This window comes from Hirundo rustica, chromosome 22 (genome assembly GCF_015227805.2).
Source record: "Hirundo rustica isolate bHirRus1 chromosome 22, bHirRus1.pri.v3, whole genome shotgun sequence".
NCBI lineage: Eukaryota > Metazoa > Chordata > Aves > Passeriformes > Hirundinidae > Hirundo > Hirundo rustica.
This window is the reverse complement of record NC_053471.1, coordinates 3,469,157-3,483,938: the sequence shown is the minus strand read 5'-3', so window position 1 is coordinate 3,483,938 and position 14,782 is coordinate 3,469,157. Positions and strand designations below refer to the sequence as shown.

General features: G+C 41.3%; 1 protein-coding gene across 4 annotated transcripts in view; it reads left to right on the top strand.

Moving 5' to 3' along the window:
• SLC45A1 (solute carrier family 45 member 1) overlaps positions 1 to 14,782 on the top strand; it is an 81,328-nt gene that overhangs the window by 43,822 nt on the left and 22,724 nt on the right. For 3 of the 4 annotated variants that reach the window (XM_058423316.1, XM_058423312.1, XM_058423313.1), the window contains one exon: positions 9,519 to 9,604. The gene's annotated coding sequence lies outside the window, so the exon portion shown is untranslated. Of the gene's footprint in view, positions 1 to 9,518; positions 9,605 to 10,287; positions 10,363 to 14,782 lie in introns of those variants that run through there. The other variant, XM_058423314.1, reaches the window with a different exon arrangement.

Here is a 14,782-nt window from a genome sequence, read left to right as displayed (position 1 = left end):
TTGTTCTGTGCTGCTGCTCCTCCCTGCTCTCAAATTTCCCTTCTGAGAAGAATCAAAAGATGAGGGGCAGTGTCCTAATAGAGCACAGCTCATTTCTGTCTCTGACGTTCTACTTTGCCCACTTGTTTGCATGAGAGCGTGAGTCACTACCCTTTATTTGGTGTCATCAAACTGTAATGATTCAGCTCTGAGAAGCTGGATTTACAGTCAGCCAAATGAAACACACAAGTACATGTAAGTTTGTAAAGCAGAGGGCTTGTCCTTGTGGTTTTTGGAATAAAATATGCTGGTATGTTCTAAAAACCACTGTGGGTGTTCCTGTTTAAATTCTGTGTTAGCCAAGAGACTGAGATACATGGAATTCTTGAGTAACATGGCAGATACCCAACGTTCCAAGAAATCCCGCTGGCAAATTTTTTATTGTGTCATGGTTTTTCTGAGTAATTGTGAAGAAAAATGAAATCTCTTTCACTTTGTACGGGATCTAATGAACAAAATGCGAAATCTGCTTGCATTATTTCTGTGACCTGAGGTCAGTACTTCTTTTACATAATATGAATTTATGAATGCAGTACTGTAATAGCCCTTTCACATCTCAGTTTCAAAATGTAGCATGAAGTGATTTGGTGGAATTAGAATGGAATAATCTTGCAGTAATATTGTTAAAGCACTCTGTATCCTATTACCCATTTGCAAGTTTTCAGTGGTGCTGTTTCAGTCTTCAAGCATAGCTTAAAATGCTGTTTGACCAGGATATATGTGATATTAAGATAGGTAGTATAGGAAACTACTTTCTTTGCTAATGTAGTAGTATTGAATTCCTGCTTACTTGACAAAATATATCCATAGTCATACGTGAACTTGAAGATTGTTTGAAAACTTCTGGCCACTTTGAAGTGAAGAGCCTGGTCTGGCTGATCAGGTCTCATCTGTAAAAACCTGATCTCTGCCTGTCTCCTAGAGAAGTGAGGACTCTACTGGTATGGGTTGCTGGGAATAACAAAGTTCTTATGCAGTGATGAGGACAGTACTTGCAGCCAGAATATCTGGCCCAGGAATGTGGCCATCACCTTTATGAGGAAGAGTTTTGTGTCATGTCCAGGGATTTTCTGTGCATCACTGACATATGTGGCTGACAATATAGACTGACAGTTTTTAGGAAATCTTTGCTTCTCCAGTCAGATCCTGCTGCCACCTTAGGTCAGTGAGGGATTTTTTAACTTCCTTAGTGACTCTGGGGATCAGATACATGCTTGCCATCTCAGAAGTGTACACAGGTTGCTCACCAGTTTGAATGGGGCTCATATGCTTTTAACCAGCTACAGAACAAGTACTGCTTAATTTGTGCAAGCAGCTCCAAAGGTGGAAGGTTTGGATAATTCACAACTGCTCAGTCTGCTGTGGTTGTGATTTTTGTTGTTCCCTGTCCTGTCCAAACTCCTCCTTGCACTCCCAGTTTGGGATTCTCCAGTGTATGCTGGAAATGGTATGAGATTGTGTCTTTGAGGTTATGGTCTTTCAGAAAGATGAAATCTCCCAGACTCTGCAGGCACAGCAGTCCCTTCAGGTCCTAGAGTTATTGTTTAATCTCTGAACTGCAGATTTAGCTCAGGAAGAAACAAAGCAGGAAGGACTTGCCTGTTCAAATACAGACTTTTGCTTTGGAGCTGGTTATCTCGGTTTCCTCGGTAGCCAGTGGAAAGAAACAGGTGTTGCTGGGATGTGACTCATCCCATCAAAGCAGTGTCCCAACAGCCATCTGGCCATTCAGACCATCACAAACAATGTGGTACAAGTTTCATCAGAGCACGACTTATTCATGCCAGGAGTAAAATAATCCACATTTTCTTCAAAGGATCAGAGCATCTTTGCCATTAGTTGAGATTACATTATGCTTATTGGACCCATGCATATTTTGCTTCACAATAATAGTTTGATTACTGTTGTGATGGGTTTCATTGTCTAATCTCTGTTCCTTGTGTTAATTCAACAGAAAAAGAAATATGCTCAGGTTAAGAAAGATTTTGGCTATTTTTAATGGAATAGATGTCCAAGTGTCTGTCCATGTGCATTCATGCTTCATCAACTGAGAGTTAAACTGCAGGTTTTCCATTCATAGCAAGTGAGGAATAACAGTCTCATTCCTGTTAAACAGTTGCTCTTATTGTACCCTTGTGCTGCCAAAAGCAGCTTCTGGAAGACTCTGAATTTGAATAGGATCTCCACTACTTCAAGCCAAGAGAAATTTTGTGTCACAGGAAGCTGCACACTTATGGCTCTATCTGTGTTATAGCTCTCATTTTCAAGTGTGCCAAAAAGGATGGTATTCATGGGTAGTCTCAAGAGATTAATCTTTCTCTGTTAGCCAGTCTTGGTGAACAAATCCTGGCAATATTCCTCTTTCAGGACCTCTACAGAATACTTTGACATCTAATGTTTCTTTTAGAATATGAAACCAGACTGGTAGAATTGCTGGAGTGTTAATTTACTACAGGGTGTCTGTCTCCCAGAGGAAAAGGAAAAAAAACTGGAAAGCAGTAGTCTCTCGCTGAAATCTTGGCTTGAGGTGAATAAATGAATGACAACATCTTTGTTCTGCAGTAGGGCCTGTCTGACCTTTCCTTTCCTGTTGAGTTGTGAAACAACAAAGTAAACATTTAACTGAATGTGGCAGCCTGAGACAATTTGCCCTATTGTAGAAGGAATGCCAGTCCCTTTACTCTGCATAAATTCTCTTTGCTGGCAATGCTAATGGAGCTGCAGTGGAAGAAAGCCAGGCCTTCCTTTGGGCAAGACCCAAGTTTAAGCAGAAATACAAGTAGTGTGTGACTCGGTCCCTGGAAGTGTCCTGGATGCAGCAGGGCTGCTGAGGATCACCCATGGTCAGAGCCCTTTCAAAAGTATTTTGTTTGTAGCATAGGAAATCAATTTGCAATAGTGAAGTCTTCAAAGTCCTGCTGTGAGGGTTGTTGGGAGTGGTTGGATATGGTTTCTTTACTAACAGAACAATGCCAGGATGGAATTGCTGAGCTGTGTTCCTTGTACAAAAAGAAATAATTTCCAAACTTGTTTCCTCAATTTCATGGCATTGTAATGACACTGCATTCCCAGCTGAGCTGGGCTTCTGAGCAGGAACAAACCCACGAGTCCTAAAATGCTATAAATGAGCTTCATGTTCATCCAACTCACATGTATGTAGAGTGTTCCCTTGTTCCAGGCTTAACAGTTCATACAGCCTTCAACTGTGCCTTGTGATGATTTGTCATGATGTTGGAGTCTGCATAACCTGCTGAAGAAGCCTTTGCTAATACTCTTGCACTACCCCTGACCTGGCCTATTTCCAGTCCACGAGAACATTTTTGTCCTGCCTTTCTTCTGCACACATAGAAAATAAACTTTGCAAGTAGAAAGGGACAGCCTGGAAATAGATTTGTTTTAATGGTAGCTCTGCCTATCTGATAAATCTGCTGGCCTGCTCTCTATTGTGTGCTTTTTTTATTTTAGAGCAGACTGATAACTGAAATGCTTTAAACAGATTAGATTAGTTCTTTGCCAGATGGGCACCTACAAGCTTCCTAGGAGTCGTCTTGGGGATTTCTTAAAATTTTAGATCTGTCACAGTTCTCACATCCTCTGTTTTGTGGAATGAGGATGGACTTCAAGAGCTGGACTTGTTGGATTGTAACTCAGTGAGGGTTTTCTTTTGGTATTTTAAAGTGGGCTGTGCACAACTATTACAATGTATAGAAACCATAACACCTGTTCTCCTCTGTGGCTTAAAATGGACCACAATGTCGTTTAACGAGAAAAGGAGTCTAAACAGCTGAACCATTTGAGATGTCCAATATTAAGCAGGTAATGTTACAGCCTAAGGCTGGCCTTGCTGAAAGCACAGACAGGACAAAGCCCCTCCTGTGTGTTTTTTCTCCTCTGTAGCAAGGTGATTAATTGCTGAAGTGCAGTGTTGATCAGGACTGGGCATGGAAACACTATCTTGCCTTTGCTTGTGTGGATGAAGGATTGTGGGGAAAGTTGGTATTGCCAATCATTGCCTAAATACTGCACCTTACAATCTTCCCTGCCTGATTGCTCTATTTTTGGGTAACTATCTCTAAACTGGGAGTGCTTACAAAGTCAGGGAAAACAAAAAAAAAGAAAAAGAAAAAGAAGCAAGCAGATTGGCTTTAGAGGCTACAGTGTAGAAGAGGAGTCATCTCACATGCAGACAGTGAAAAAGTCTCATCCTTTTGAGTCCTTGGGGAAGCAGGCTCTTTGCTGTTCATGCCAGGGGTCACCTGAGTGCGGTGTGGCATTGTCTATGTGTGTGACCCTGCTGTGTGTTCAGCACTGCAAGTCATGTTCCGTGGTTTTGCTCTTTCCCTGATTCCTTCGGGGAGATATCCTCTCTGCTTTAGACTTCCTTCGCCAGAAGATTATTTTAACTTCTCAAAATATAACGGAAGACTGTGCAAATGGGAGGCTTAAAAACTATTGTTCATCTCCTTCCCTCGTGGGAAGGTTTCTTGGTGTCCTGTTGGCAAGCAAAACACGTTTCTTTTTTTATAGAAGCAAAATTTATGATTCTTCTGGCCTGTTTAAATTCACTTGGGCTGTCTGGAGTCCATCCAACCCTAAGTATTCAGACTTGAAATAAAACACAGGCAATTACTTGTTTAGCTCTATCTCAAGTATGAAAGTTTTAAAGCTGTTTGTTTGGTTTTTTAAATAATGTTTTGCTTCTCTAAATAAGGAGGTTTGTCGGACTGACTCCAGGTGCTTTTTTTTTTTGATACACTATAGCATTAAAAAACTACTTGGAAACTGTCAGGATCTGAGATAGACTAGATGGTATAGATAGATATAGATACAGATATAGATGAACAAAAAGCCTTTTCTTGAAGAAAAGCATTTAATTCACTATTTCTAAAGGCAAGATATTGGAAAAATGAGGATGATTTGTCACTAGTACATCTTACTGTGAGGTGATTGTACAGTCATTTGAAATTTATCCATACTGTCTGCGTTTCTTCCTGAGGATTTTATCCAAGTCACACTTGCTCTTTGCCCCCAGAAGTGACTTCAGGTATCTGTGGTGTCAGATCACAGCAGAGTACTCCATTGGTCTTCTCCAGATTTAAATTCTAATGATTTTCTCTTTCAAGATCCACCTGTCTGACAAGTTTTGTTACTCAAAAGAGTCAGCTCTGTAGAGGTTTGACGTGTGTGTAGCTTTTCAAGTGAAGGTGCAGATCCCTTTTGGAATCTCAAAACACTGAGGCAGGACAAGAGGCAGATAAATGTCTTACCTGCACAAGAACCTTGCACAGAGTTGCTACAGGGAAGGGGGATTTGGATCACAGAAGTGTGTAGAGGTGGGAAGGAAATGGCAGAGGGCCTGTCCTCTCCTGCACTCTTCTCCTGGAGAGGACAGAGGGGATGTACAAACACAGAAATTTCAGGTTAATTTTTTACTCTTGCCTTTTTCCCCAGTCTTCAGCTATTCAGCCATCTGTGTATATCCAGCTTCTCTCCAGAAACAGCTGCTCTCTGCTGCCCTGAGGAGCTCTGCTCTGCTCTTTGTGGAACTCTGAACAAAGCCATTTCTTTGTTCTGTCTCCCACAGTTGTAAAGAAGAATAGTAATTTAAACACGCTACAGGAGGTTTATGCAAGCCTAAAAAAATGCCTTATGGACAAGAGTATTGTGCTGTTATTTCTTCAGTTGGTTTTACTGTGATGAAATTTTCACAGCAGCTGCAGTCACACAGGATCTATCACAATGGATCTAACAGGTCTTAAAACCAGACACAGACTGCCAGGTCCATAACTGTTACTTTGAGAGATACCCTGAGTTTTGGGAGTGGGCTTTATACTGGTCTTTTACTCTCCAAAGGTGTACATACGTGTCCATGCTACCTGAATTTTCATGAAATGAAATTATAGGATAGCAAGGGAGAAAAGAAGGGGATGCTAGTTTCATTTTTCTCTTGTTAACAGGAGAAGATTTTTACTAGAAAGGAGAAGTCAGGCTGTGTAAAGTCAATATTTTTCCTCAGTGAACAGTATTCCTTTGCATAAAAAGTCCTGAGTTACCAGACCACCTCTTTAACATTTCTGTATGTCCTAACATTTACCTAATATTTAACAATTAAGATGAAATAGTTCTATTCAATTCCTGTGGTAAGAACATTTCTTGGGAAAATACGGTTAATGACAAAGTAAGATATTTGAGTGCCAGAATTTTGTGTTTCTTGTTCCTCAAAACTGCCTTTTAGATCGGTGTTTGAGTATTTGGTGAGGATGAGTACAATCCCATCTATGAAAATTTCTGGCAAATTAAGAAGAAATGTAGCCTTAAATATTCTTATTTTCATGTACATTTTGGAAGGCAGGGAGCTGTTGTGCAAGAATGCTCTGAATCAAACTTTGTCAAGTTTGTCTCTCCACTCTTTTTTTCAGCTGGTTTCTGCACAGGTGTGGTAGCTGCTGCTATTACACAGGAGTCTGCTGTGACAGGAGGTGGAGGAGAGTTTTATTGACATAGAAGAGTTTTATTTACAGAGAACTGTAGATCAGGCAGGAGCCGCAAAATCCATTTAAACTTGGGTTCCACTAAGTCAGCTACTCCCAGAGCTGCTTTCTCTGATGAACCAGCAGACTCTGTTTTTTATGAAAATGGCAGCATAAGCAGCTGCATTGTGTGTACTCAATATTTCCTCCTTGGTCAAGAGAGCATCCTTTTCCTGCAAGGACAGACTGAGTAGAAGTCAGATTGCAAAATCAAAGTGACACAAGTGTAGCATTAGCAGGACAAAATTAGGCAGTCAGGAGAGATGCCCACTCTTAGTACATGCCTCTCACTCTCTAGCAAAAAACAGAACATAAAATTAGAAATAACTTGTGGTTCACGTGCTTCATGAGTTCAGTTTGCAAACACACACACAAGAAGTAACAAGAGTTTGTCTCAGGGTCACATCCAGTTGTGTCACTTTGAATGACATTCATTCACATTCATTTGGCTCCAAATAAGATATTTTGATCTAGGTTCATCCCAAGTGCAGAATTTTGGGATATATAAAATATCTGTGTTGTTTCCATATAAAGTTGATGGCAACAACTGCAGTCAGCAGATCCCTTCTCATTATTGCTCCAGCATTTGACCAGCATTCTTACTGGATATGCAGTGTGTGTTAATTAGCATTAGCTTTTTAAAATATGCGTAAGAAATATTGTCTCCCACCAGAAAAACAAAAAATGTTGCTTAGAAACCCAGTAATCAAATATTTGATTATTTTTGTGTAGGACAAATAGTCTCTTATTAGGACTATACACTCATACTTCTATGAAGGTGCAGATTTAATCTATTTTATGATGAAAGATTAAACCCACAAATCCCATTTAATAGTGGATCTCTAGCAATAAGTAGCTATGCCATTTTATGGCTAATATCCAATGTGAGAGTTAATAGTAAGGGCACACTTGTACCTGTTCCACAGTGAGTACTAACTTGAATATTACCTGTGAGGCAGGAATCAAACACTCTGTGGGGAACTTGGAATGGATAAATTGTTTTGCTGTGATTTTGCTAATTATTGGTTAATTCATCTGCTTATTTTCAGAATAGGTCTCTTCAGACTAAAATGTCGATGTAAAACACTTATTGCCACTTCTGGTTCCTTTACATTACAATATTTCTTTGTTACAAATAATATGTGCACTTGGTTTGAAACAGCATCTCTGCAATACATTTATTTGCTTGTTCTTATTATAAAATACAACTCCACATTAGTATAGCTTTTGAGTTACACAGTTTATTTGTATTTTTGGGATCTAGAAGTCTTAAGGGGCTTTTTTGTTGTTGTGCTGGTTGGTTTGATTTTGTCTTCTGTGGATCCTGTCCCCCTGAGAGTGCTGACACAGTTTCAGTAGTTTATCCGTAGGATATTACAAATAGGGCAGAAGGTGAAGCACCGAGGTGCTCTGTAAACTCTGGGTGGCATGGAGGAAATCAACGTGGCTGAATAAAAACCTGTTATCCAACTTGTGAAAGCATGAGTCAGATGGAACTTGAAGGAGGATTTGCTGCACTGGGACAATTCTCCAGTGGGCATTGTGCACATTGCCCAGTTTGCATAGTTCAGGAGGCAGCAGTGGTAGAACCCAGAGGTTCTGTCAGTTATCTGGGGATCTGAGGTGTTAGAAGTTTAGTGGTAAGTTTATGTATAATATGTTCTGCTCAACAGTGGCAGTGATTTGGAGCCATATTTGGTGGTTTAGCTAATACTTGGAAGTAGAAACACAATACAAGTTTTAGAGATTAATTCAACATGCTCAAACCCCCCAAACCTTCTGTACAAAACCAGACAAACCAAGCACTTTAGTATGAAATATTAATGCTGTGACCTGAGTATGGAAATACAGAAAAATAAGCAGTTACCACTTTTGCTGATATATTAAAAACATAGCAGTAGCAAAAGATGAATAACTTGTTATGAGCAGTTAATTTTAATAAATTTATTGGTATGTTAGCTTTTTGGTTTTGGAGAGTGAAGTTTCCTCTTGGAGGAGGGAGGGCACAGGGCTGTCTGTTTCCATGTCTTATAAACCTGTTCCTTTTATTCTTCAGGCAAATACAGTAATATAAACTCTGCTGAATGGTTTTTAATTGACATAGGGTTTCCCGAGTAAGACAAAAATGTATGTGTTGTCTGGATTCAGTCCAAAGCATCTTTACTTCTGAACTGGCTTAGGCCAGAGAGACAGGATGTTCCACAGGGCAAAACCCATGTGATTAAAGAACATGAACAAACACAGAGTATATTATTAACAAAACACCAGACTGCATTTCATGTTGGGTTTTCGGGCTGGTGACCCATGGAGTTGACTCAAAAAGTTAACAGAGAGACAAAGGTCCAGTCTGTTCTAACATAACTAATAATCACAAAAGATTCTCTGAAGCCTTCTCTCCTGTCTTTAATAAAGAGCTGTTCACACAGGTCCTGACAGGGATAAAAATACCTCCCAGTGAGACTCTGTGCTCAGGAACATGTCCTGAGAGAGTGTTACAGCATCTGCTGCAGAGGGGTTTTGTCTTGATTCACCATTCTGTATGTGTCTAGAAATTAGGCTCCCTGTTGCCTCCAGGCTCATCATGCTGTCAACAGTATCTTCATTTCTCCCTTGTGTTCTGACTCACATGCCTGTCAGTGCCATCCTGTCTGTCCTACTTTGTGGCTTCTTCCATGTTCAGGATGTGGCTGAATCCTCCACATCCTGATCAGCAGCTGTCTAGGCCACGATCTGTGTGGGCAGACTTTGAGTCACTCTGTTTTGTGGTGAGGATGCATGTAATTGAGGCATGAGGTGAAGGGTGGATGGTGTTTGAAGACTTGTGGAGCACTTGAATAGCAGCTGACAAAAAAATTTTGATCATAAGCGGGTAGATAAGATGGTGCAGTCTTGGCTGGTCATGTCTGCCCTTACAGAAGATAATTGAAACAAAATTAACTTTTTTTGCAGTTGTTGATAGCTTTGTGAGGTTCTGCTCCTCAATGTCTGCATGCCTCTGACCCCAGAACCTGCACAGATCCATGAATCTTCATCGTGTAAGTATTTCACTTGCTGTATTTTCCTGAAGAATAAAAGAAACCTGTTTATAAGAAGTAGAAGCAGATAGCCCTGTGCCCCTTCTCCCCAAGAGGAAATCCTTCACTCTCCAAAAGTTTATTCAGGAAATTCAATCAGTGTTGGAGTGGCTGTGTCCCATCCTGTCCACATTCATGCCTTTCCCTGGGAGGCTGCACTTCTACTCTCCTCTGCTAGCAAAGGGCTGAGGTTCACAACGAACCTGTGAACATGTGTGAGTCCTGGTGGTTTTTTTTTTTTACAAAAACTGCATTCTGCTCTCTGGACAGTCTGTGGATCTTGGGAAAGAGCACACCAGGCCCATTTTCATTCACTTTTCACAGAAAGTTACTTAAAAATGGCTTTCTATATTTGGGGTCTAAGGTTACACAAATATTACAATTTTTTACCATTGGCATTTAACACTTTTAGCCAAACGGAGAGCTGTAGCTGCAGTTTAATTCCTCTTTAGTGTTCCAGGCTCATTATATTAAAGATGCATTTTAGCCAGGGGGGGAAAGGAGCTGTGGAAGCAGTGGGTGTTAGATCCCTGAGAGGCAAGGCGCTGCTGGTGCAGATGACAGCTTTTCCTGTACTGCCCAGAGCATCACCGAGGAGCTCTCCTCCCTCGCAGAGAGGCCAGCTGCCTTCCCACCCCATCCCCACTGTTAGTCAGCAGATGCACTCCGCTCTTCCGGATCCAGGCTAGAAGATATTGTTAAAACGCTTCCTCGCTCTGGTTTGTTAACGAATTCTTCGTTGTTAATGCCGAAAGGGAGGTTTTCCCGAGGCGCTCTGGGCAGGAGATTGCATTAAAAGCAAGGGGAGGTCTGTGGAGCAGCACGTCCCGGGCCCGCGGGGGGTGCCCGGGGGGTGCGGGCCTGACTCACCGGGCCGCGGAACCGGGAGGGCCGGGCTGGCAGCGCCGCTCCGCCTGAGTCACCCCGGGCCGGCAGCAGGGCAGGGTGGCCGCTGCAGGCCGCGGGGAAAGCTCACGGCCGGCACACGGCTCCCAAAGCGGCCGCCTGCCTCTCCGCAGCCTCTGGTGCCAGGGGTAGCGCGGCCAGCGGGAGCAGGGAAGTGCCCCGTGCTCGGCGCTGCCGCGGCCGCTGCTGTGCTGTGTCCGGTCGTGGGGCCACGGTTCAGGGCAGATGTTCAAGTGCTGGAGCGTGCCCAGAGAAGGGCAGCAAGGCTTGGGAAGGGGCTGGGGCACAAGTGCTGTGAGGAGCAGCTGAGGGAGCTGGGGATGTTTATCCCGGAGAAGAGGAGGCTCAGGAGAGACCTCATCACTCTCACAACCCCCTGACAGGAGGGTGCAGCCGGGTCGGGCTCTGCTCCCAGGGAGCAGCACCAGGACGAGAGGACGCAGCCTTCAGCTGCGCCAGGGGAGGTTTAGGCTGGACATGAGGAAGAAGATTTTCACAAAGGGTGGTCACGTATGAAGAAGTTCTTCCCAAAGGGTGGTCAGGTGTGGGAATGAGCTGCCCAGGGAGGTGCTGGAGTCACCGTCCCTGGAGGTGTTTAAGGAGAGACTGGATGAGCACTCAGTGCCATGGTCAGGGTGGCAAGGTGGTGTTGGGTCGTAGGTTGGGTTTGATGATCTCAGAGATCTTTTGCAATTGCTTCTGTGCTTGTCTCTCTGAGAAACATTATTCAATTGCAGGTAATTGTTAGTGCTCTGGTTTCCCATGGCTTTCCACCTATTCATTTGTGTTGGGTTTGCACAACTGCTTTATAAATGTGGAAATGTGCTTGAAAACTGATGAGCTTCCGACACAAAATAAAACCTACTGTGCTTGTAGACCTCAAACACTAGAACTGTGGGGCTTTCTGTGAAGCTCTGGTTCAGGTTTGCATGTAATAGTGAAATTAAAACTTGGCACTTCTTTCAGGCTCATTTAGAGAAATTGTCCCTAGGTAATGTAACAATTAAAGGACCAAATTATCCTCCAGTGCTTGCATTCTTCAAAAAAAGGCAAATATTTTAGAATCCTGTAGCAGTCAAGAGGTACCTGTGAAATCAGCTGGCCTAGAAATTATTTCATGTGTCTTTGATATGAAGATGCATTGAAGTTTCACAACAAAAAAGCAAACATAACTTACTGTGACCTGTTTTCTAGCCTTGAGACAAGATTAAATTTGAACTGGTGACAGGTATCAGAGTATTTGCTTAAGCAAACATAGTAAAAGTTACGTTAAGTCTTTTGGAAGGTTCAGTCACCCATTTCTGCATGATTTACATGATAAAATCTCAAAGAATGGAATAAAACACTTTTCATATGTAAAGTAACAATCATCAAGTTCTTGCAGAATCTTATATCTTCATACTGAAATGTTCTGCAGATTTTTCCGTAAGTTAGGTGGAGTGAAAACGCAAATTTATCATCTTAAAGGCAGTTTTCTGATGGTATCCCAAACAAATTAAGCTACAATTGCATTTCCTTAATCCAAACATTTTGAAAGTAAAATTGCTTTTACTTGGAGTTCTGTCTCTGTTGATGTCACAATATTTTTTTTACTAGCGGAGAAGCTCTAGTCAGAAGCAATAAGTAATATTTTTTTGTGTCTCTCCTTGCAAAGTCTCTAAATTTCTTAATGAACATTTAAACTTATTCCTGTTTTTTAATACATTTTCCATAGTGCAGACTTATTTTTGCTATCTCTTGGCTATTGTCTCCAAATACTTGAGAGAGGTCTTAGTCCTGGATTGTCCTGTTTGTACTTCTAAAGATTATTTTTTCTCTCTGACCTGAAGCTTCCTTATTTTTCAATGGCTTGCAGAAAATGAGCATTGGCAATGAGATCTTCAGACATCTTCATAGGGCTCCAGGATGCTGATTCAATAATATCCCACATTGAGTACTACTTTTTAAATGTCACTCTGAGATTGTCTTAAGCTATGATACATGATATACATCATATCCTGCATTCTAAAAAAGAAATAATTTCTATGAGAAATACCTACCTTTTCTGTACTACTGTTGGGAGATTTTACCCTATGAATCTCATAATGGACAATCTGATTATTGCAGATGTTTTCATAGATTGATGCATTTCTTTTTACACTAATGTACCCTTCTGATTGTCTGCTGAAAGGTGGGGTATTGTTTTGGTTTGGGTTTCCAGTTCCTCCTCTTACTTCTGTTATCTGTTTCCCAAGCTGGTTACGTATAGTTGCTGCTATTTTTAGCTTCTTTCTGGCTTTCATTAATCTTGAATTTCCAAGATTGTCATTACGACATTTGGGATAAATGTTTTCTAATTAAATTCACCTCTTTTGAACTGCCCTGATTTAAAGGATCTGTCTAAGAAAAGACATGTTCTAAATATAATTTGTCCTTGCTAAAGCTGCACCTTTTCCTGACATAGATATAGTCAGCAGCTCAAGGTTTGGCTACAAACCTACTTAGTTTCTTGTTTTTCAGGTCAAAGTAACATCTAGTCAGGCTTTGCATGGCATGAGACAGAAACAGGATTTTCTAGCATGGTGAGTACTTGTAGAATCAACAGGCTGATGATTTCTAATGACCAAGAATTCAGGAGACACTGCATCCTAAATATGAGCAAAAGGGGGTCAGTAATCTGCCAAGTAAATTCTGTTTCACCCCTACATGTTTTAGAGGTGGCTTCAGGGAGGAATTTAGGTAAGGCTTGTTGTGGAATGACTTAATGTGAGCTCTCATGAGGATAGAAAAGAGCACTACCAGGGGGAAGCTCACAAATGGAGGTTGAAGGAGCTGTTTAAAATTATAATATGGGTAGGGATTTAATGATGACGTTCATGAGAAGACCTTAAGTAGGGATCATGTAGCAGAGGATGTTTTTGCCTTTAGTACTCACTGATTTCAATTGTATACTCTTCTCTCTTTCATTACTTTGTTAGATGAAGACTTTTCCAGCCTCTTTGCCTTTCTTTTCTTTTTTTGTCTTCTTCTTCCAAAGAACATAGACCAGAAGTGTCTCTTTTACTAAGTTTTAGTTTGCTGCTTTTCCATGCCAGTGGTTCCAGGAATAGCTAGGAAAGATCTTACAAGGTCACGGAGTTCCTCTGTGTTATCTCCTTGGCCCAAGGCAGGATCTAATAACATTAAAATGTTCTCAAGCATCCTGGCAGACAATAGTGAAAGTCTCTGGTGATAGAGACTCTCCTATATCCCTAAGCAATTTTAAATTATTTTTAATAGAATTTTTTCCCCCACTAACTTATAAATGAGAAATATAAATAAATAACCTAACATGATTTCATAAATTTTACAGGAGCACTCAGGTTTTGACATGAACACTAGAGACAAAGGTTTATGAACTTGCCTGCTCTATTTATGAAAGAAGGAATGATTAAATTATGTGTAGTTTGCTGCAATAATGGTTACAGGCATGTTCATTGGAACTAAAGCCCTCTGAGATATGGTCTGCTGATGGACAAGAATTACATCCACAGGCCCTCAGTCAGCCCCACTCTGCCCCAGGATGGTCAAAAAGTGCCACTTTAGTGGCATCCTTTTCACTGGCCTCTTGAGTAAAGAAAAACAAGAGTATAATATTCAGTGATGCAGCAGATGTTTCAAAGTCCTCCTCAAGGAGGAGATTACCCTGCTACCTAAATTAGGCATATTATGGAGTTTCAGAAATGCAAAAAGAAATCCAAGATAGGTTTGAATTGGATAAGAAAGTTTTGGATTTAAACCATGTTGGTGAGACCTACGATACTGCTTTTTACCAGAGTTTTATGGTCTTTTATTTGTCTGGTGCCTGTTCTGTCCCTAAAACATGAGGAGCAAGGAGCAGAGCAGGAGACAAAATACAATTGGATGATGCTTGGTTTGCTGTAGAGGAATCATTTACCTTTGCATTGCTCACTTGCCTCCCATCTGGTTTACCATGACCTGCAAGGGAACATTCATCTTCCACAGACAAGGCATTCAGGAAGAGTTAATTGAGCAATTAAATTATCAGGTGATGGAAATAAAAAAATCTCATCCGCATAGAAGGGTTTAGCAATCCGGCTCCTTTCAGTTTCTGACTTACTATTATGTAATGTGTGTGTTGCTACCCAGGTGCACTCTGTGCAAAACAAAGAGAGAAGCAGCTGTTCTGACTTAAGCTTTAGAGGACATGACATCCATGACTTCTGTCACAGAAGAGAGTGACAGTTGGGGTTT